The sequence below is a fragment of the Canis lupus genome, chromosome 2, assembly GCF_003254725.2.
Source record: "Canis lupus dingo isolate Sandy chromosome 2, ASM325472v2, whole genome shotgun sequence".
NCBI lineage: Eukaryota > Metazoa > Chordata > Mammalia > Carnivora > Canidae > Canis > Canis lupus.
Genome location: NC_064244.1, coordinates 73,197,333 through 73,221,581, shown reverse-complemented (window position 1 = coordinate 73,221,581; position 24,249 = coordinate 73,197,333). Strand labels below are relative to the sequence as shown.

The window sequence follows — 24,249 nt, the reverse complement described above, 5'->3', positions numbered from 1 at the left end:
GGGGCCCCCAGAAGCATCCACCACCCCGGGGAGGCCAGCGGCTCCTAAGCCTCCCAGACCCCGACTCCTCCCACACTCCCCGCGGCCCAGCGCGCCTCTCCTGCTCTTTGTCATCGGCTCCAGATACCAGGAGGGGAAAAGCGCTAATTCCACTGGAGGCTCGACCCCACGCTCATTTATTTCAGACGTGACCTTTGATTTCTCGGGGAGAGTGTAAATTACATGTCGCCAGCATAAAATATTAAATCCAATTTATACTTAATTATTGATGCTATTATGTATTCTATAGTAATGGCATCAGAATCTCAGCCCCCGTCCGTGCCCAGTAAATAGCTTTTTTGCATTAGAGGCTCCTTGAGGTAAGAAATCTTGCTCCATTCCTCCTTAACCGTATGATTGATGATTATGGGGAAGTTCGTAAATAGTCTTCCAGAAATATTTCTCTGGTCGCCCGTAGCTCCGAAGGAAGGTGGGGGCCGTGCTAATTAGCAGGGCGGCCGGGCGGATGCAGCCCTCCCCGCCACCATTTAGAGCTGGTGGGTTGAGGGTTGGCGAGATGGGGATGGTTTAAGCGAAGCTCTGCTGAGTGGTTTAAGAGAGCGCGGAGGAGGACCACAGTGGTTTTCTGAAGGCTTCAAGTCACATGTAATCTTCACATGGACACTGGGGTTTTGTTTTTTATTGAAACATTAATAATTCCGGTTTCTTGTAAAATATTCATGGTTCCTGTTGCTGCATTCAAACCCACTCTTGGCCACTGCTTTTAATTTCGAACTCGGCCCGTGCAGGCCTCTGCCGTCGACCACCCATTGCTGCCGTGCAATTTATTAAGTGGAGGTAACGGTGGCCATCGGGTGGTCAGAAAAATCGAGCTCAGGGTTTCTCTGTAGCAACTGGTTGCAAGCCAGAAAGGCCCCGCGGCGAGCAGGGCGGCCGCTGGGCAGGCGGAGTGAGCACTGTGGGACAGAGCATCCTCCCAGCTAAGTGGACACTGGAGACGCTGGCAGGGCTGGGCCCGGAGAATGGGGCTGCCCTGGAGGGGAAGACCGAGGCAGGCTGGAGGCGGCGAAGGGGATGAGGGGGGAGCGAATGGGCGCCCACATCGGGGAGGGTGTTGGGACAGCACGGGACACGGGACAGCAAAGCAGGGAAGAGCGCAGGCTCCGGGGACAGGAAGCCAGGGTTCGAGCCCCAGGCCTGCCTCCAACTAGCGGTGCAACCTTAGCGGGTGACTTCGCTCCTCTGAGCCTCAGTCTCTGTCTCTGGCTACTGGGCCTTGAGGCCAGGCAGGTGCAGGATGCCTGCTACATCGCCTCTTCTTGGAAGACGGCAGCCTCGAAGGCTACTGCAGTGGCTGGATCAGTGTCAGGTGTAAGGCCCGTGGGCAGCAGAGCCTGGGGGGGCCTCAGGAGAAGACCTTAGAAGTCCAGCCCTTCTCTGAACAGATGAGGGGCAAGGCCCAGGGAGTGAAGGTACCCTGCTCATGGTCGCACGGCCACTCCTTGTGAGTACCATTCAGTGCTGTCCAAACTTGAGCTCTGAAATTCAGATTCTTTAAAATCAGAGAACCAACGTTCCGAGGATCACAACTGCCTGAGTTCATCACAGAGCCCTGCCCCATCCCCGCCCTACACCACCCCAAAGAGCCATGATTAAAAGGTTTGACTGTCGGCACAGCTGGGGTCCTGCTGTCCCTCCCCCATCTCCCATCAGGGTCTGTCCATCGGGATAGATGTAATTCTGTTCAGGAACACTCCCACATTTCCCTGGGGCTCCAGCTATTAGCACTGCCCGCCAGAGACCAAACAGAATCTAGAATGTCAGCCATGCAAGCGACTCAGCAATCAGACTTTGATGGTGAGGAGACTGAGGCCCAGAGAGGTTAAGTGACGGGCCCAGCACTGCACAGACACCAACAGAACCACAACCTCCCAACCCCTTAGCTTGACTCTGACTGTGGGGTGGGATGGGGAGAATTAGCCTCAAGTCTTTAAGCATGAATGACCATAAGGCCAAACACACCTGGGCGGTAGGTAGAGCCCTCATCTGCTCCAGCCAGAGGCGGCCCACTGCTTGCAGGTGTTTCCCGAGCTAGATCCAGCTCCCCCGTGTATCTGCCCGTAATCAGAAATGTGTCCCTCACCGCTGGCATGCTCAGATTCAAAAGGCCAGATGGTCTGTGCCCAAATCCAATAAACGAAACCCTTGCAACTCCAATCTCGAGTGTCAGCACAGAGGCGCCAGGAAGCACTGGTGTCCCCAGGGAGCAGGGCCCCGTTGGTATTCCAGGAGACAGGCAGGGACCTGACTGGCCCACCTGCCCCAGAAGGATGGCCACCAATGCGGCCACAAAGCAGGAGATGGGACACGAAATGTCTGAGGCAAGACTCCCCCAGTGTTGCTGTTGGTCCTGGAAATGATCCTCTCCCCTTAACCCTAAATACAAATATCATTTGTTGTTAGTAACATAGGCACACCTCGGAGATGGTGCAGGTTCGGTTCCAGACCACAGCAATCAAATAAATATCACAATAAAGCGAGTCAAATGAATTTTTTGGACTCCCAGTGCATACAAAAGTTATGTTTACACTGTGCTGCAGTCTACTGAGTGTGCAATGGCAATATGTCTTTAAAGATGTACATACCTTAATTAAAAATACTTTTTTGCTAAAAAACGCAAACCATCATCTGAGCTTTTGGCAAGTTGTAACCTTTTTGCTGGTGGAACGTCTTGCCTCGATGTTGATGGCTGCTGACTGATCGGGGTGGTGGGTGCTGCAGGTTGGGGTGGCTGGGGCAATTTCTTTTTTTTTTTTTTTAAAGATTTTATTTATTTATTTGAGAGAGAGAGAGAGAGAGCACAAGCAAGGGAGGGGTTGGCAGAAGGAGAAGCAGACTCCCCACTAAGCAGGGCGCTCAACGTGGGGCTCGATTCCAGGACCCTGGGATCATCACCTGAGCTAAAGGCACATGCTTAACAGGCCGAGCCACCCGAGCACCTCTGGGGCAATTTCTTAAAATAAGACAGAAATCAAATATGCCACATTGATGGCAAACTGGCTCTTCTGTCCTGAACGATTTCTCTGGAACATGCAATACTGTTTGACAGCATGCTACCCCCAACAGAACTTCTTTCAAGACTGGAGCCAATCCTCTCAAACCTGCCCCTTTCTGTGCTATTCAAAATCCTTTGTTGTCACTTCAACAATCTTCACAGCTTCTTCACCAGGAGTAGATTCCATCTCAAGAAACCACCGACCACTGATCATCATAACAAATGAAATAATAATGAAAAAGTTAGAAATATTGCAAGAATTAACAAAATGTGACCCAGAGGCATGAGCAAATGCTTTTGGAAAAAATGGTGCCGGTAACCTTGCTCCATGCAGGGTCACCACAAATCTTCAGTTTGTAAAAATAAAAAATAAAATAAATAAAATAAAAAAACACAGAATCTGCAAGCACAAAAAATCCAGCACAATGAAATGAGCTTGGAAAATAGAGGAAAACAAAACCCACTACAACTCCACTGTCAGAGAGAAGCTGTAACACATGGAAATACCCTTCTATTATTTTTCTGTACAGTAGGCTTCAAATCTCCTTTAGGTTTTGTTCCTTCCTGTGAACAGAGACTGTAACAGAACACATCCTCTGTCCTGTGTCACTTCTTGGCCTTGCACCACTGACCTTTCAAAATGAAGCACATTGCAAATGATGATCAAAGCTGGTCTCTTTCTTTGTGCCTCAGTGTCCCCTCTGGGCCAAGGTAACCTCCATGTGCCCTCCATCACCACGGGGCTGGTGGCTTCCATGCCCTCAGGGGATCCAGATGAGCTCCTGAGTTTCTTTCTGATGCTCTTAGGCTAAACTCCGAAGAGCTGTAGGCCTGCTGTGGAGTCAGCCAGCAGGCTGAGGAAGCAGATGTGGATCTGCTGGGATCCCACAGGATGACTTGAACCCCAGAGTCCAAGCTGCAGCCCAGGGTAGTTTAAGAGTCCTGGAAGAGGCTCCAGCAGATCTGAGATCTACTTCAGGTTTAGCTGGTCACCAGCTGTGCGACCTTCAGTTACTTATTTCTCCTCTCTGGGCCTCAGTTACCTGCACTCTCTACCCACCCTGCCCAGGGAACTTATTAAAAATAGGGATTCCTAGGGGCGCCCGTGTGGCTCAGTTGGTTAAACGTCTGTCTTTAGCTCAGGTCATGATCCCAGAGTCCTGGGATAGAGCCCTGCATCCAGCTCCCTGCTTGGTGGAGAGCCTGCTTCTCCCTCTCCCTCTCCCTGCTGCTCCCCCTGCTTGTGCTCTCTCTCTATATATACATCAAATAAATAAGTAAAGTCTTTTTTAAAAAATTAAGGATTCCTGGACCCCACGTGGGACGTGCTGATTCTGCACATCTACAAAGAAACAGCCCCAACTTGCCAGCCTCAGGGTTTGCTTTGATCAGAGGGAATGGGCCTTATCTAAAAATTTGATCCAAGATTAAAGAAAAGGTATAATTTCATGTAATACCACATGTGGATGAAGACCAGGAGCCAGTGGCTACAGAGGAGGCCCAGGCCCAACCTGCTCTGCATGGGAGGGGAACTGAATTTGGGGACCACTGGCTAGCAGCTGGAGGTGGGGAGAGAGAAGCAGGAGAAACACAGCTTCTTTGGGAATCAAAGGAAGAATATGCAAGCAAGAAACCTCGGCTGGGGGAGGGTGTGGCCAAGACATTTCTAGAAACGTGATATCTGGCATTGATTTTGAAACTGGTCCCTGCTCTGTGCTGCAATTACCCCCTGCTGCCCCCCGACCTTCGGGAAATGCCTGCTGTACACAGCAACCTTGTGCCGGAGCAGCTTCATGAGGATGAAGGCAGAAGAGTGGTGTCCAGTGTGGGACAGACAGGGTCACAAGCAGGTAGCAGCAGGGATGTCTAAGGTCACGGAACAGAAAGATGCAGGATGGGTGAAACCAAATGGCCTTTCCTTCATGTACCAAAAGATGGAGACCCTCCTAGGGGGTGGAGGGGAACATCCAGTGTATCGGTTAAGACTGGATTTGACTGCACATTGAAAAACCCAGTGATAATGCCTTAACTAAAGGCGGAGTGGGTGTGGTAGTTCTGCAATGTCCTTAATACCTCCAGATCCTTCTTTCCCCTCCACTACCCTTGGCACATGGCTTCCATTCTCGTGGTTTCTTCCTGTTCCAAAGTAGCTGCTGGTGCTCCAGCCATCAGGTCTACAGCTCTAGATGCGAAGAAGGAAGGAAGGGAAGGGTAAAAATGGCACGGGCCTACTGTCTGAACCCTCTTTAAGAGCCTTCCCCACAGTCCCACCCAACAACTTCCACTGGCCGGAAGACTTAGGTCACACCTAGCTACAAGATAGAGTGGAAAATGTGACTTTTCGAAGACACGGGGATACCCTAAGCAAGACTGGGGTTCTGTTACAGAAGAAGGAAAGGCAGCCAGCAGTCTCTGGCACAAACGGGTTCCACTTAGGGCAGAAACCTGCTTCACTCTGACTACCCGCAGGTCCTGGTTCTGCTCTTTTTAACAATGTCTGTAATTCTAAGGCCCATCTTCCAAAGGACAACCTTCCTCTGAACCTTCTCTTTTCCAGGTAAACTATCCCTGGGTCTTTCAAATACATCTTAGGACACTGGCCAAGCTAAGCTTTAAAGACTTCGTTTTACTCCTACACAGATTTGTCATGTTTCCGCTCTGTGCCCTCCACACGCAGCCACACACGAAACAGACACTTGGGCTTACAGGTGGGGTAGACACGGAACCAACCTTCCCCGGGCTGCTGAATAGTAACACACAGGCCTGTGGGCCGACGGAGCCGAGGCCTCCCTGGAGGAGTAATATTTGAACCAAGTCCGGAGGAAGGGGGACGAGTTGGCTAGGAAACACTTGGGGGTACCAGTACGCCAGGTGCCAGGAACAACAGGATGAAGGCCCGGAGTCACCAGAAGGGACAGGGAGAGAGGATCATAAGAAAGTGAAGGCTGGAAGAAGGGACACAAACTGGGGTACAGGGAGAGCTTTGGGACCCAGGAAGAAAGGGCTCCCAGTAAGGCGTCCCCACTGGGCATAACCTTTGGGGAGGCTGTTCAATCAGGCTCCACCTGCCCATGCCAACACCTCTTCTGCTCATCAGAGCAAAAGGAAAGTCATGTTAGTTTGGCAAGGCTTTGTTCCCAGCAGCCATCACTTTTAGCTGCTCTTCCGTCGTCTGTTCTAGAACATTACAGCAGCACCAGGCAGGCCTCATGGTTAGTCAGTGATTTCCCAAAATCCATCTATTCCCCTTTTTTGAAAATGATACAAAGGCCTCTAGTTCCCCGCCCACACACACCCCCGCCAGCTTTCTAATGCCTCCCTGTTTATCATTCCTCAGGAGGTGACAATGGCTGTTGAGGGGTCACTTGAGGTTCTTGTGTGGATGGATTCATGTAATGCACCTAGTATTGTCCTGGGGCTGCTATTTCTTTTTAACCATATTTGGTCTCTAAGTTGCCAAGAAGCTGTGTAGAGAAAACCAGTGTGGTTTGAGTTAAGCCCTGGCCAGGTATAGACAGCAGCCAAACTACTTCCTTCTTCCTCCAAATTTCTTGCCGACATCTCAGCCCAGAGCAGACCTGAAGAAAGTTTTCTCTGCAGCCCTCTCACCGCACCAGCCCCCCATACACACTCTCACGAGCACCCTCGCCCAACACTGGGCCCTAGGCTCTTCCTGTGGCAAAGGGAGAGAAATAGAAAGGGGAAAGGGAGAAATAGAGACAGCTCCTTGGAAAGACACCAAAAAACCATCAGCAGCACATGCTGGAACACAGACCAAGGAGACCAGGGAGAGAATATACACTGACCCTCGCAGACAAGAGACGCCCAGTCATTACCATCTCGGGAGGCTAATCATATTTAAAAGCAGAGAAAAATGCCAACACAAAGTTGCAAATATGGAGGTCTATTTAAAATATTTACTTATAGCAAATTTAACACCATAAGAATTGTACTGTAATTTGCGATATTCCCAAGATTGTTCCCAGATTTATTTTAATGGGTCAGAATTTGTAGCATAGTTCAGCAATGAGGTGCACAAGTGGGACACGCTCTTCTCTCAGCCCAGTCAAGGGCCCTGTGTGATGGGTGTGTACCCTCATTTGAGAAGAATGTCAAAATGTATTTGAGGCACTTTGTTAAAAGGAGGTTCTTTCTAAATATCTTAAAGTAAGACTATACACTAGGGCAATGGTTCTTAACCAGGAGTGATTTTGCTCCCTGACCCTCAGCCCTGGAGACATTTGGCAACATCTGGAGACATATTTTTTTTTAAGGGTGGGAGGGGCAGAGGGAGAGGAAGAGACAGAGCATCTTAAGCGGCTCCACGCCCAGTCCAAAACCCAACATGGGGCTCAGTCTCACAACAATGAGATCGTGACCTGAGCTGAAATCAAGAGTCAGACGCTTAACCAGCTGAGCCACCCAGGCGCCCATAGAGGCATTTTTGATGGTCATGACTATGGGGTTGCTACTGGCATCTAGTGGGTAGAGACCAGAGATGCTGCTAAGCATCCCCTACAATGCACAGGATGGCCCCCAAAACAGAGAATTGCTAGCCCAATATGTCAATAATGCCAAGGATTAGAAACCCTGCCCTTGAGTGATGCCTCTCTAGACCCTCTCTGTCAAAACTTAAAAGAAGCCTAGAGAAGAGCCACAGGGAAGAAAGACTCTGGAGGTTGAGTCCCGGCACATTAGAGAGATTTGGAAAAACCCTTTGGCTTCCCCAGGTCCACTGTAACCAAGTATGAAACCTAGTCCACACAAGTCCAAGGTGATAGGCCAGTTGCTGAACCACCTAATCAAACACAAACCAACAACGTTCACAGGAAGTTAGAAGAACATGGAGTCTCTACAAAGAATCATCCATAGTATGCAGTCAAAAATTATCAGATGAGCAAAGAAACAGGAAAACGTAACCCAAACTCAGCAGAGAGAGTAAAACTCATTTTTAAAAGACTGAACAGAAGTTCTAGAACCGAAAAGTGCAATAACTGAAATGAAAAATTCACTAGATGGGCTCACAAGCAGATTGGAATGGAGGAAGAAAGGATCTGACCTCAAAGTCAGAACAGTAGAAATTACTCAATATGAAGAACAGGGAAACTGAAAAAAGATTGGAGAAAAGTGAACGGAGCCCCAAGGACCTTTGAGACGACATCAGATTGTCTAAGGTATGTGTAATTGAAGTCCAAGGAGGAAAAATTGGTGACTGCGGGGCGGAAAATAAATGTTAAGATACAATGACTGAGATTTCCCCAAGTTTGAAGATACATATCCAGGGTTCCACAGAGAGAGGAGCTGGGGTTAGAATCCGGGTCTCCTGCCCCAAAGGGTAACCTGTATCTCCTGGTACATGCCCCACAGGGGACAGCCAAGGTCCCATCCAAGCCCCAAATTCAATGATCCTATGAGCCTCTTGGTGGACCAGGAGACTGGTCAGATCAACCTAGGGGGTGACAATCAGTGGCTGCCACCAGGGAAGCCACTAAGGTGGTATGGCCAGGCCAGGAGCAGAGGCCACCACTGCCTTCTTTCACAAGAGGCTAAAGGATCCACTAAGATCAGACATCAGAGCTTCCTAAGAATGTTCTTCTGTCTCAAAGCGGTTTCTTCTATCTTCTTGACAGATAGAAGGGCTCCTTATTGCTGCAGCCCTTCAAGAAAAGGGTTTGCTTTTTCCTGGACAGAGTTCTCTGAACACCAACCCTCTTCTGAGGCTGGGACTCGGCAGCCTCTGCCAGGAAGCCCACAGCCCCCAGAGGCAGGAGGAGCTGGCTTCAGCCTCAGCTGAGGAGGAAACCTCCTCCATAGGGCAGCTGGACTTACCACCTGAAATGCCACCATCGCCACCCTTTTGAGTTAAGGTTGCTACATGGAAGTTACTTGGAGAAGAGACATTCTGAGCCACTGTTAGGGAGCCACACCTGGAGACAGGAGAGAGCCTGTCACCATCCCTGCTAGTGTGCTGGATCCATTAGAGACTCCAGAAATACCCGGAGATGGATGGGTCCTTAGCATTTCCCCTTTCTTTCTTCCTTCTCATTTAGAGAACTGCAGGATAGGGTGGTGGTTAAGAACCCAGCTTTGAAACAGAGGTGTGTGGCCTTAGAAAATTACTTCCCCTCTTCTTCCCATCTGTGGCGTGGACACATGGTGGCAGTTGTGGGGCAGGGCTCTCATCAGGATCCAATGAGTTGGTGCATGGCACATGGCATTTGTCATTGTGACTTGGGGCAAGTCCCTTCCTCTCTCTCTCTGGGTCTCAGTGAGATGGCCCAGAAGCTCAGGGCAAACTTGGCTGTACCAGCCAGCTTTTCTGGTACAATCATTTCCTCAGTTCCATTCATTGCCTCCGTTCTTTTGGCCTTGAATTAATGCTTCTAGTGTTTTTGTGTCTTTTCTGATCATCCTATCTGGAATGAGAGTGAGTAAAATTCGGTGATAAATAATCACAACCCAAAAAAACACATTCATTCTTTCCCCAGTTTACATGGGGAGGGCCCCGTCACTTATGGACCAAGTCGGCCCGTCAGGGGTGGGCTGCAGCTGCGGGTCACCCCCCTGCTCCCTGCCTGACCCTGGTCTGAGCCAGGCATGGCCCTGCTCTGCTGGGGATACAAAGAAACCGCCCCACCCCACAGCACCCACACAGAGCTTCAGATACAGGTGGAAATGAGGCCGCACGGGCCCCGAGAGGCAGTCACATGCGCAGACCACAAGCAGGTGGAGATGACTCCATGAGGCATCTGAACATAATTCTGTCTTTTTATTCATCCCACATTCACACTTTCCTGGTCAAGCCTTTATGGAGCATCCATGTAGACCAGGCACTGAGGCATTGGCAGAGTTTGGGTAAGCGGAGAGGAAGAGGACAGAAAAACATACTGTGCATTTCACGTACAGTGTAAGGAGTGAGCTGCCTGGCTAGAGCGTGAGTATTCATCATTCATTCATTCATTCATTTGCTCATTTGTTCTTCCAATATTTATTGGGCACTATCCTAGGAGGATACAGCTAGAGAGATCTTGGGCCACAGGAATGGGGGTCCCTGACCCCAGGCTAGGACTTTGGGACTTGCATTCGCTAGGGAGCCACAGCAAATTTACCAAGCAGTAGAATGGCAGGATCAGGGGCTCAGCCAATGCTTCTCAATCACAGGCAGGGGCTGTCTCAGCCTTGACCTTCTCAGCAGCTCCCACCCAAAGCCCGGCCCCCCTGCGGATTTCTGGGGCTCAAGGTGAGACTAGCTTCCCCCTGGCTGTCAGGGTCATGGGCAACCCCCTCATCCACTGCTAGCTTGTTGGGCATTGTGGTGTTGGCATCAGCTCCCAGATCACTCCTCGTCCATTCACTCATCATCTCGATTCAGCTGGGTTGGTGGGAGCCGCCCCTTCATTTCCAGCCTCTTCTATCTGTATCTGCCTAACCCAAGAGCTGAGCCAAAGAGAAAAAGTGGATGGTGAAGCCTTGAGAAGCTGGGGCCGGGGCATTCTGGGGGAAAGCTGTTAAAGGTGGGGGTCCAGGGAGGACCTACGGAGACCCAGGAAAGAGGACAGAGGCCGGGTTAACAGTGGCTGTTCGAGCATGCAAAGTTGGACGTTCTAAGACAGACAGGAGCTCCAACTTTTCTCCACACGCAGAGGGAAAACCAAGACAAAAAAACAAAAGCAAACCAATGCTGAGGCCGGCAGGATTGTGCACCAAAACTGTTTTATTAGCTACTTCTTTCTCCTTGGGCTGCGCCTGACAGTGTGGCTTCTTTCTGTTCTGTGGCACAGACCACTGGCCCCAGGAAATCTGGACTCCTTTTGCCAAAGTCTCATCCAATTGATGTTGACAGGTTCACCACTTTGCTTCCTGCCCTGCCATGGCCACTCCACGGAGGGTGTGACGGGGGAGGGAGAGCCCAAGCCGCTCCCGGATGTGCACTGTCGCAGACCAGAGACAGCACCCAGTCTTGCCAGCATGGACCCCCTCCGGTCACTGCCTAACTCAAAGGGCACCACCTCCACCAGCCCTGGTGTGCACATGGCCACAGGCACACACAGGATGTCACCACGGCATGGCTTTAGAGAATTAATCAAGTCAATACAAAGGGAGCACTCCAGCATTAAACAACAAATTGTGAAAGAATATTTGACAATGGAACGTCATACATAATCCACGAAGTCAGTGGTTCTCAGACTTGAGTCAACATCACCTGGAAGGCCTATTCAAATGGCCTCACCAGAGACTCTGATGAGGGGGCAGGAATCTGCATTTCTAACAAGTTCCCAAATGATGCTGCCAGTCAAGGATCACGCTTGGAGAACCACTGCTGGTGATAAAGAAAATTTGAACATATATACTCCATGTGTAAATATGCAGTTAAAGTGTTGACAGTAATTATTTTTGTATAATGAGGTTGCCTACAGGCTTCTTGTAATTTTATTTTGCATATTTTATCTTTCAAATTGTCTGCAATAAACATGGCTTCTTAAAAAATATAACTTACTTTAACATTTAACATTTAAGCGCCTCCTTCATGAGCCGCCCCCCACCGAGGCCTCCCCTGATGAGAACAGACTGCCTCTCCCAGGTCTCACTGCTACTGGTGCCTCTGCTTAGCCCTCAGTCCTTCTACCTTGTGTTTGTGTCCCCACCAATACACAAAAATTCTGACTCAGGTACCTCCATACCCCCCCATTCAGGGCCCAGCACAGGGCCCTTCACCCATCTGAAGTCAATGGAAACTCAGGAGGCACAGGGTGCTATTGGATGAATGTGGGGTCCCAGTCCAGTGGCCTGGGTCACGCCTGAGCTCTGCTTGGCTGCTTCTTGGTCCCTATTGTGGGTTCTGGGATGGCCCATCCTGCCCTACCAGCCATCAGATTGGCCCTCTAAGCAGCCAATATCAGAACTACCAGCGGGCAATACATCAGGTGTCCTTCCCCACCATCGAGCATTCTGGTTACCACAATGATCCCTGGTGGTGGCACCAATGTCCAGAGCATCCCTGCCGGCCTGGCAATGCAATTTCTTCAGACGCAGAAACATGGCTACCCAATTACACAACGGACATTCAGCTGCACGACCTCGTACAAACTAACCTGGCCTCTCTGAGTCTTGATTTACTCAATCATCCAATAATGAGGTTGCACTAGAGAAGAGAGCACATACCTGACCCTCATCCTGCCCCCTCTCTAACCTCACTTTTACAGACATTGCTAATCAATCACAGCATTCTATACCCCATAATCAAGATATAGCCCCAGAATTTTTCTTAACGCTATGTGCCAGCTGTCACACTCCCATCAAAGTAAAGTTGAAGATCAAAGCCAATTCCTGTTCCTGACTACGTCATACTCTATTTCCCTGAAACCTAGAACAGTGCTCAGCATAGAGCGGCATATGGTGGGTCTTTGTGAAATGAATCCACGTGGATACCTACCAGCCGTCACTGATGATTGTGAAAGTGACATCTTTGGTAGCCACCAACCATTATGTACCAACCCCAGACCAACTACTTCCCCCTTCCCAGGATCCCTGGCCATTCAGTTGGTGCCCTCTGCTGTCCGCCAGCCTGTACTGCAAGGCCTTCCATGCCCAGCCCTAAGAACTGTGGACACTGAGGACAACGGTGCTATCACAAACAGGCCCAAACTTCCCCAACACAAAAATTTCCTGCACAGTTTTGGATGCAACTGGGGCAAGCCCAGCCCCTGTTTAATCACTGTTTAATCACTTTGAGCTTTGTTTGGTCTCCGTCCCTCCTCCCCCTTCTCCTCTATGTGGCACCTCCCAACACGAGAGCCCAATTCTCTCACTTCTGATAAGATTGAGGGCAAGAGAGGAGGGGGGACTGCCTCAATGTCACGTAACCAGCCAGACCACAACTCCAATCCCCACGCTCACAGACCCAGGCTGCCTTCCTCTCCTCCAAAGAACAAGACAGGAAAGAAGCTGCCTTGGGCTGTAGAAGTATGGAGTCCCTCCAAAAGCCTTATCCATTTGCGGGGTGGTGTGGACCCGAGAAGCTGGGGAGGCCTAGTGAGATCATCCTGCCACCTCCTTACCAAAACGCACCTGGTCTGGCCTCCATCTATCTCTCTGAACTCATCCCCACCCCTGCCTCCCATTCACTCTGCTCCAGCCACAGTGACTTCATCCCAACCTCAGGGTCTTGGCACCAGCTGTGACCGTTTGTGGAACCCTTTGGCCCCAAATTTTCCCATGACTGATTCCATCCTATTGTTCTCAAATGTCACTTCTGCTAAGAATACTTCCTCTACCACCTGAATGTAGTCATCTGCATGAGTCTGGGCTGCTGTAACAAGTTGCCATAGACTAAGTGGCTTATAAACAACAAAGATCTATTTCTCACAGCTCTGGAGGCTGGACGTTTGAGATCACGGTGCCAGCGTGGTCAGGTTCTTGGCGAAGGGCCTCTTCCAGGTTGCAGACCACCCGCTCCTCACTGTGCCCTCACATGGCAGGAGGGGCGAGAGAGCTCTCTGGGGTCCCTTTTTTAATGCCACTTGTCCCACTCATGACGGTTCCACCCTCAAAATCAAATCACCTACCAGGGGCACCTGGGTGGCTCAGTGGTTGAGCATCTGACTTTGGCTCGGGTCGGGATCCCAGGGTCCCTGTTCATTGTTTGTTGTCTGTCTCCCCAGTTGTATACCCCTTGGGAACAAGGGCCTTCTCCGAGGAATAGCACCCAGTGGTAGAATGAGCACCCGGGGGCATGCAGTATATACCTGTTGACAAATATTAGGGACTTTAAAATGAGATAGGGAGAGTCCTGGATGGGGAATCAGGGTTTAGATGATCTGAGCTTGAGACCATCTCAGCTGCTGGGTGACCTTGGGCCAGTCACAACTCCTCTGGACCTAGTGTTTCCTGATTCTGGGAGATCCCTCCCTGCCTGAAAAGTCCAAGGTCCTCTGACCAGTAAGACCTCAGGGCCCATCCAGGATGTAGCTTCTGTCCCTTGGAGTTAGTGAGGAGGGAAAGGTGGGCCCCTCCTTCCTCCCTTCCCTCTGGCTCTCTCCACTAGTTCAGGCCCAAGCTCCTCTGAGAGGAGAGGGGTGAAGCCAAGGTGAGCCAGCAGCCCCACTCCCAAAGGACAGCAGGCCACACTCAGCATCCAGAATAATTGTGGCCAGCTGGGTTGCCTCTCCCCCACCAGCTCCCTGCCCCTGGAAAGCTGGAGAAGCTCAGCCGTTGCCCACATGTGGTTGTTTGATCAGGGAGTGGGGAGAGGAAGCTGGCAGCTCAACCACTGGGCCCTGGTGCCAGCTGGGGCCAGCCCTGCCTGATGGCCTCATTTGAGGGCCCAGATATAGGAGTCGGGCCAGGCACAGTGAAGTGTCAGGGTGCTGCTGTCTTCCTCCTAGCCTGGGGGTAGCGAAAGAAGTCACAGCTGCAGCTCAGAGCTACATGTGGCTTTGGCTATGGTAGGCAGATCCCTTCACAGCCAGAACAGTTTGGGGAAAGGTACTTTCTGGTCAACCGAATGAGCTAGGAGTGAGCCGCTGATAGATGTGGAGCCCATGCACCCTTCGGCTGAGAAGCTGGAATGGGGCCGAGGGCCAGAGGCCTGGAAGGGATCTAGGGAGCTTAGGTGGGGTTTGACCATCAGGCCTGGGAGCCAGAGCCACAGCCAGGCTTTCTGCCCATGGAGGAGGGGATGGCAAGATGGACCAGGCTGGTCCTCGGCCACTCATGACAGCCTCCCCAGTGACACAGGGCATGCAGGGCACCAAGTTCCTAAATTACCCCAGACAGGAATCAAATGGGAAGGGCACTGAGCCCCTGATTCATACTAAGGTATCAATGACTAAGGGTAGAATAACAACACAAGGCTTCAGATGGAGACAAAGCAACTTGGGTTTAGAGCTTTCCAACACATTATTCTAAGAAAACCAGTCCTAAGTGGAATGAATTTTAGTTTCATGTGTGTGTGGAGAGAGACAGAACTGCCTATCTGACATCTTTTAAATGTCCCAAGAGATCCTCACCTCAACATGTGCGAATCCAACTCAGAATCTCCCCTCCACCCAAGTCAGGTCCTCTCCACGAGGTCCCTCAGTGACCCTAGGTGTGCAGGCAAAAGCCCACCCCTCGGCCCCATCTCCCTGTCTGGCACCAACCCCCAGACTTTTCATGTCCTGAACACCTCCTGAGTCCATCCACTCCTCTCCTGAATGGTGGTCATGGTGGGTTGCCCATACAGGCCTGGCCCTGCCAAGAATACAAATGGAAGCCATGGGTCCCTGTACTCCTCTTCCTGGTGCAGCCCGGCTACATCCCACTGTAAGGGCAGGGTGCAGATGCTGCAGCCAACCTAAGGCCCGGAGGTGCATATACAAGCAGTGGGGTCTTCCGTTAAGGAGACCGGCCTGAGGAAGAGGCCCCCATGGCCTTGGGATCAGGCTCTTGGTAGGGAGAACTGGGGGAGAGGCCCTGGGAGACAAGTGCCCTTGGGCTACACACAGACTCTTACCCCATCCAGAGAGGCACAGACCAAGGAGGGCAAGTGCGGAGCTCAGGCAACCAAGGATGATCCTGGGCCGGCCTCTCCTCTGATCTTTCCTGCCAATCTCTTCTCCATCAGGCAGCCAAAGGGATCTTTTAAAAATCAATGGGATCTTGTTACAGGCCCCTGCTTTAAATCTCTCAATGGCTCCCCACTGCTCTCAGAATAAATGCGAAACTCCTCAAGTGCCAGTCTCTGAGGCCTCAGGGTCCAGGCCCTGCCAACCTCTCCACTCTGGCTTCTTAGGATGCTCACCTCATGCTCCACCCCAGACGTGCTGGCCTTCCTCCAGACCCGCGCTGGCCATGTTGCTCCATCCACGGGCCTTGGCTCTTTCCTCCGCGGGCAATGCTCTGCCCTGCCGACCAGGCCTAACCCAATCCTCCACATCCTACAGATCTCGGACCAAGTGTCACCTCTGCATGCGGCCTTCAGGATTGCCCTGCCTAGATCAGTCTTCTGGATGCAGGCTCTGGTAGCCTTGGGTCCCTCTCACCACTGTAGCAACTTCACATTTGCCGGTGTGATCATCCGATGAACGTGTTCTCACCCCCTGCTAGACCAGGGGTTCATGCAGTCAGAGATCTATTTTTGTGCCCAAGCCTGGCACCCAGGGTAACAGCTGACATGTGCTGAGTGCTTACGACATTCCAGACATGGTGCTAAGTGTTTTCTGCACATTATCCCACTGAATCCTCTCGACAACTGTATGAGGCAGATACCTCTGGTACATCCATTTTGCAGATGAACAAACTAAGGCACGCGAGGTTAAGCAACTTGCCAAGGTCACAGGTAGTAAGTGGGAGGGCTGGGGACCAACCTGGGCAGTGTCGTCCCAGGGTGACGGGTGGCACCGCGCATCGACTGCCTCTTTCACAGCATTGGCACGTCCACCGCACACGCTCTGTGAATAGTTTTCAAATGAACAGAAAGACACACACACATGCACAAGACCCGAAAGAGCACACGCCAGGATGAGAACACATGTGGTTTCTGGTTGGTGGGATTATGGATGTTTATTTTCATCTTTCACTTACTCGTATGTTCCAATTTTTCTATACGAAACAAGTATTTGTTGATGCCGTTAAATTAAGAAAGAAAACCTTAAAATCTCTTTAATCTTTTAAAAAAGAAAGAAGAATAGACTAAAATCAAGATGTCCAAAGAAACAGTATGCCATTCCCTTCCATTCCACCCCAAGCTGTATGTTGGAAGAAGACACAAAGCATTTTCAAGATGGAAAGGCCTCGTGACAGGCCCGTGAAAATGTGGGTGCTGGCCTCAGACAGGCCAGGGTCGGAATCTCTGCTCTTATCGTGTGGCTTCAAGCCAGTCTCTTAACCTCTTTGACCCCAGGTGGCCTCCTGACCTCTGCCCTCCTTGTGAAACAGGGCACTTACACCACCTTACACTCTTCACAGGACCGCTGTGAAGACTGGGGAGAAAGGACATGAGTGACTCAGCACAGGGCCTGGCACATAATAGATGCTCAGTGAATGGAGCCCGACTCTCGTGGACAGACGGCGGGCAGCACGGACACCCCACGAAGCCCAAGCGCCCACACCCAGAAGCAGCCACATCCAGTCGCTCAGCTGCACCTCTTGGGAGCTACGTGCCCCCTGCTGGCCCTGGCTGCACCCTTCTCTGGGTGTCCCTGCCTAGCTGGCCCCCGAGGACACTGAGCCAACTCAGATGACCTCAGGACAAGCCACAGGTGGAAACCCAAGGACGCAGGCCACCCAGAAGGCCGTTCTGATGCCTGCAGGCCCCCCGGTGGGATGGAGGGCGCGACGCCCCCACCACCCCATCCTTGCCACCCCTCAGAAGAACAGAAGGAACATTTTTTTTCACCTCGGTGGAAACCCCAGTTCAGCTTCCGGGACTGTGGTCTGGAGACCATCTAGGGGGGTTCTCCTGTGAGGCCTCGGGAAGAAACGCAGAAATGCAGAGAGACAGAGACAGAGCCAGAGACAGTGAGAGGGAGGGAGACATGGAGAACGGGCTGCCCGGAGGCCCCTGTGGCTCTGCTGGTATTTACTTTCTGCCACAGCCTCGAATACCATCGGGCTCTGAAGGAATTTCCAAGAAGATCGAAATTTGAGGAAATCAAAGTTTAATTAGTCACAGCTGCTGTAATGTATTCCAGGTGAGGGCTGGTATGGCCGTGTCCCCCACCAGGCCCCCCGACGCCTCTCACCCTCACGGGGGCAAGTAAACAGTGGGGTGTTTGCGGTGGGAGCCCTTCCCCCGGGTCAGCTGAGCAGGGCGGCCGGGGAGGGCGCGTGCTGCCTCCTGCCACCTAGACTGGCGTCCGCAGGCCAGGGCCCCAGTGCGCTTTGCACACCCCGGAGCCAGGCTTCCTCCTCTCTGCTCCCTGCTCAGTCCCCACCGGCTCCTTGCAAGTGACAGCAGAAGCCACAGGACGGCTCCAGAGCACAGACCAAGAGTGAGAGGAGCCCGGCCTCCGCTCCTCCTCCCCTCCCCTCCCACTCCTGGGTCACAGTGTGGCCTTGGACAAGTCATTTTACCCGGAGACCGCAGACTATCCAGGAGTCGGAGGGCCTGGGCCGGAAATCCCAGCTCTGCCAGCAGCCTGGTGGCCTGAGCAAGGTTGCTGCACGTCCCTGAGGCTCCACTCCCGCGTCCATAAAATGGAACTGGGACAGCACTGGCTCATAGGAGTGTTGTAAGAGTCCAGCAAAGTCATGTATGTCCAAGCGACATACATAAAGGATGTTAGCACAGAGCTGACACACCGCAAGAACTCAGCTAGTGGGCCCAGTGGGCCTCAGTTTCCCTATCACCAAACCTAAATGGGCTCCAGCACTATAAGAGAGGAAGAAGAGCTTGAGCCCCTCAAAATAAAACCAAGCCTAGAGACAGGTGAGGCTTAGTCCATCAGAACAGTGTTCTTCAAACGGGGGTATGTGGGGGCTCCCAGAGGGGCTGACAGCTAGCACCAGGGATCCTGTCACGGGGTCCCACTCCAGGGCAGGACAGGGGAGGACACTGGAAAGGGTGGGGGGCAGACTCACCCTTCTCCGGGTCGAAGCTAAGCTAAACCACCCCACTGTGACCACTTAGGGGGGGCCTTACTTGCTATGGCCACCAGCACGCCCTCCTCTCCATCATCGTAGCAGGAGGAGCACCCGCATTCCCAGCTCGGGGGCTGATCACATCCTGGTTCTGACAGAGCCAGCCTAGTCTGGGGACAAGGACAGGGCCTGGGGCCTGCCTTTTACCCCACTTTGTCCCCACCAAGCCCCATGTTTGGGGTTTTAACTGTCCAAAAGGGGCACAGAGGGACACCCTGCTGCTGTCTTCATGGGACAGCACTCCAGCCACAGTGGGCTCATGGACACTGGGCCATCTGCAGGTGTGAGCTTCCCTCCGCCTGGCTCCACTCCACTCCCTGCGGGGTCTGCAGCAGACACTTCCCTCTGGGGTGGAGGCTGGACCCCAATCCTCTCACACCCACATGGTCTCTCCCGGGCCTGCCCTTTGCCTCACTCGCCACCAACCTCTAATTTTTTTCCCAGCCTCAGGAGTCATTTCTAGTCTAGGTTTTTGAAATTCAAAGCCAAGAGTCCAACCTTTTTCTCTCTGCATTTCTGCTGTGTCACCCCTTCCCTGAGGCAATGAGCAGAAAAGTCCAGCCAACTGCGGGGAAGGGTCAAGGGGTAGAAGGAAACACCAGAAACCAAAACCTCTCAGTTAACAGGTCAAAACAGGATCCTACCTCAAGCAGAGGAACTCCTGTGTAGGTCCAAAAACACAGCCACCAGGCATGCTGAGGCAGCCATGTTGTGTGGAACATTTCCCTTGAATGAATGTATTACTCACAAAGACTTACTTGTCCACTGTATATCTTCACCTTACTTTGCAGGGGTAGTTAAGAGGAAAGAGGCTAGTCTACCTGCAGCCACCCCTTCCTTACCTCCAGCAGATGGCTTCTCCCTCAGATGCTGAAAATGCCTTCTGGCCCCTTTTCTCTCCTCTCTTGCAGCTATACATGGTCATGTGACCCAATTCTAGCCAATGGGATCTGAGAGGACATTGATCGAGGTGACTTCTGGGAAAGCAAAATGACAGGTGCGGAGAAAGCCTCCTTCCTGCCTCCGGCGGATGTGGAAGCGTAATGCGTAAGGACTGCGGCTGTGGCGGCCATCTTGTGCAGGAGAGCCCGCCTCGGGACAGAAAGCCACCCTTGAGGTTGGCAGGGCGGAAATGGAAAGCACCGGGTCCTTGAGGATGTCATTTTGCCTTATGTCATCAACAGTCATAACAGACTTCCTGTTACGTGAGCTAAGGAGTGTCCTCATAGCGTGAAACCTCATTAAGTTTCCATTCAGTCACTCGCTGCCAAGAGTAGCCCAACTTATCCTGAGAGAATGTTTAAGAATCCTTCCAGGTCTCTGTGAGTCCGGGCTGTTTTGGTTGCAGGTGGCCATGGGAATCCAACTTCAACTTGCTTGGCCAAACAGGGCAGTTTTTACAATTAATATATATGGGTGTTTTGTGAAACTCAGCAGAAATATGACCGGCTCTCAGAACGGTTGGAACCGTCAGGATTTTTTTCTCTGACTCCCTTATTGTGTCTCACCATTTTAAGGTAATAAATCCTTGGGCGTTTGTCACAAAAAGTCTGGTTGTCCAGAATTGATTATTTTTTAATTTAATTTTGATTTGCCTTGAGGAAAAAAAAAAGATACATTTCTTTAGCTTTAAAACTTTATATTGCGGAAGGACCTTGTTTTATAACTGATTCATGTTGTCAGTAATTCACCTCTGGAGTTGTAAATGTGTGCCCAGAAGGCCTCAAGGATCTGGAAAAATATTTTCCTTTTTTCGAATGTTCACGACTCTCTGAGTGCATTGCCTATGGCCTAAAGTGAGAAACCTTATTCTGATGACAACATGGCCGAAGGAGCTCCCTCACCAAAGTCTGTGTGAGGAAGACAGCGCCTCAGACACCAGCAGGGCTCGCTTCCCTCGGGGGGACGTCATCTTCTGGTAAATGGAAACCTTCTCTCCACGGAGAAACTGCTGGTTCACTTTCTTAAAAGGAGCTCAATATTTTGTTCTAAATCCTCTGTCGGACGCCAACGCAGGAAGAACTTTCAGTGTGTGGGAACTTCATGAATCTATAAGCACACTTTGAGTGTGATGTCAGCAAAAAGGTAAAGGTCATGGAATTTTTATGAAGTCTGCCTTTCAGATATTTAGAAGCAAAAGATCAGTTTTTGAAAAATAGAAATCTGAGGGGTGACTGGGTGGCTCAGTTGGTTAAGCATCCAATTCATGATTTCAGCTCAGGTCTTGGTTTCAGGGTTGTGAGTTCAAGTCCCATGTTGGGCTCCACGCTGGGCATGAAGCCTACTTAAAAAAAAAAAAAAAATATATATATATATATATATATATATATATAGAGAGAGAGAGAGAGAGAGAGAAATTTGATAAGAATAGCACAACCTTAAAAAAAATAATAAATAAATAAATAAATAAATAAATAAATAAATAAATAAATAAATAAAGAATAGCACAACCTGGTGGGAAATGTGAGATAGAAGTTAGGCGGCCATGAGCAGATGTCCTCCTTCACAGATCGTTAGGGGGATGTGTGTGTTTAGAAAGCTTGTCTGGTCATTCTGTGGCAGAGGGAACCGCTGCACAGTGTGTCAGACCTTTGAAGACCCAGCCCGCATCTTACGTGTCATCAAGTCCCCGCCTCCAGCATACACGTGACTGACACATAGTAGGTGCTTAATAAATGTCCCCTGAATCAATGAGTGAGGAAGAGGAAAAATGAGGGTGGAGAAATTGAGAAAGGTTTTTCTGTAGGATCTTTCCCAGTCATAAAATACTGAGAAGCTGCTTCTACCCCTGTATCCTTAGGCACAGGTCCCTCGAGGTGGCTTGGGGACAAGGAACTGTGGGTAGGGTGGACAGGAGCTCAGTGGGAGCCAAGGCCCTGCACAGGGTGCTGACCTGAAGCCACGGTTCGGCCCAGACAGAGCAGCTTCTCGGAACCTCCTTGCCCTGGGGGAGACTCAGCCGCCCCTGCACCAGGCCCCAAGGAGAAAACGCATTTGTTTACTTGACCTGAATGACATATTCATTGATTTTTCTGGAGCGGTTCATTCATAAAGGCAAATTGAGGCCTACTCCTGGGGATGCCAACGGCCTTTTAACAAGCTCCCCGAGGGATGACTTCTGAAAATGAGTCGCTGATGAGCCAGAAATGGAGTTTGCCTGCCTAGCCTGGCCCTGCTGGCCCACGGCTGCCGAGCTGCTGGGCAGGAGGTGCCATCTTGTGATCCGGGGCCTCTGGCCTGGTGTGGCAGGCAGGGCCCAGCCGACGAGGCCCAGCCGACTCGGGCAGAGGTGGAGGGTGCCCGGCTGCTTCCCACTCGAGAGCATCTGGACAACTAGGACAAAAGTGGTTTGTTGCTCACATGTCCTGGCTCAATCTTCTGCCGCAGTTCGCTTGAGTAGATGAATTTAATGTGGGAAATGGACTGAGGACGTTGTTTGAACAGAAGCGCCATGTTTGCTTTCTCTCCCAACAAGTACAGTTCCTGCCAACACCAGCTACTCTCAAAGAGTGTTGCTACCCCTTCAGTTGGCCCTTCTCGTTTTACAATCGTGTAAACAGAGGCCCAGTGAGGAGAAGTGACCAGCCTGAGGTTTGGATTTTTTCTAAGGTTTACAGCTCACAGGCATATTTACATCTTCAAGCTCACTCAGTCCTTCCGTGTAAAAGAACATGCGGGATAGGTAGTGGTACTTATTATTTTATCTGATTTTATTATAATATAACTTCTACAAAAAAACAAAAAAAAAAAAAAAATAATAATATAACTTCTGATGAGGTATATTTTCAACCTCGTCCTTTTTCTCCCTCACATTCTTTTTTAGGAGATACTTTATTTTCATTTATCTTACGGGATGACACAGTTGTAGCTAGTCTTCAGATGGCATCTGGTATCTACTTCTCTAGAGAATTCTTGCTACCTTGACTTTCGTGGTGCATTTCTCCCCTTGCCTCTTCCTTTCTCTCCCTAAGCACCTCCTTTCTCCCCCATGTCCACCTTTTTCTTCCCCCTCCCCTTCTGTACTTTTTTTTTTCTTTAAGGAGTAGTCCAGAGACTGGCCCAAGAAACAGGAGTTCTAATTCCTGTCCTGCTCCCACTTGCTGGCTAATCTGGGACAAGTCACTTCTCTCTGGGCTTGTTTCCCCAACCGGAAAATAAGGGGTTGGTCTGAAATTCCATTCAGAGAGCCTGATATGGCTACAACTTTCTGCTACCCTGTTGTCTCACCACTGAAGCAAAAGCATCTTTCACTTTCTGATCTGCTGGCTGAGGTCTTAGGCAGAAATTGGGGTGCATTAGTAAGAAGTCACGCCGATGGGGACAGCCTGCCACTCATCCCCACCGGAGAGGCCAACTCCATATCTCATTCATGATTTTCCCTGTGATGAATTACCAGTGCATTCCCACTGGTGAGAGGGATACTTCCATGCACTCTCATTCGGGATGATGGGCCATCTCACTTTGTTCTCTGTTTATTGTGTGTGACATGGCTGTCACTATTGATTCAGCATTATTGAGAGAGAAGCTTCTTATTTCCTCTCAGGGACTTTGCCAGCAATTAAGATGTGTAGCCAGCAGGTGAGCCATGGAAACTTGGTAATGGTCTAAGCCTTTTATACTCCATTATTCCTTTGAAAAAAAAAATTGTTATTAAAATTATTAAATAGTAAAATCGTCCTAAAAGATCAAGATCTTTAAGGAAAGTAGCTCATAAACATAATATGGTACCTTTCTCAAAACACTCCACTCTGCTCATCCTAACTCTGGTTTTATCTGCAGATTTGTCAAAACGCTTCCCCTTGAATGGGTTTTAAGAAGAAAGCATTCCCGGGGTATGTTTCTGTTCTAGGATTTGAGGACTTTAAGAAGTGGGTGTTTAAAAAGACCTGTCTTTGTCCTAATGAAAAGGATGTGATTACCTGCCTTGGACTAATCACAAAACAGATATTGATCTTGCCATAAATATTAGATGGCTGTGAGGTGTTGTATCTGTTTCCTGTTGAGACTGGGGCTAATTACTGCGAACGTAGTGTACAAACAATACAGATGTATTATGTTATAGTTCTGAGGGTCAGAAGTCTCACTGGACTAAAAAAAATCAAGGTGTTGGCAGGGCTGTGTTCCTTCTGGAGGCTCTAGGAGAGAACCTGTTCTTTGCCTTCTCCGGCTTCTAAGAACTGCCCACCTCCCTTGCTTCGGGGCTCTTTTCCATTTTCAAGTCAGCAGTCACATCTGCTTCTGGATTCCCATCTCCTTCTGTAATCTGACTCTGTCCCCATCTTTCCCTTAGAACGCCTTTGTTGTTACATCAGGTGCACCTAGTAATCCAGGATAATCTTTCCATCTAAAGATATTTAAATTAATAATTTAAATAATTCATTTTAGTAAAATAATTTTAATAATCAATAATTGAATGGTTAATTATTTGCTACTTAAATTAGGGACTTAATTAATCTGCAGAGTCCCTTTTACCATGTAAAGTATAACACCATAGTCGTAGCTTACAGGATACAATGTGGACATCTTTGGAGGGGGGCCGTTATTCTGCTTACCTGCAGGTGTCTTTTACTAAT

General features: G+C 50.3%; 1 long non-coding RNA gene across 1 annotated transcript in view; it reads right to left on the bottom strand.

The window, feature by feature from the left end:
• LOC112660258 (uncharacterized) overlaps positions 1-20,939 on the bottom strand; it is a 41,128-nt gene extending 20,189 nt beyond the window's left edge. Inside the window, exon 1 of the long non-coding RNA XR_003136806.3 lies at positions 19,519-20,939. This is a non-coding gene — a long non-coding RNA (uncharacterized LOC112660258). The remainder of the gene's footprint in view (positions 1-19,518) is intronic.
• Positions 20,940-24,249: the final 3,310 nt, after the last annotated feature.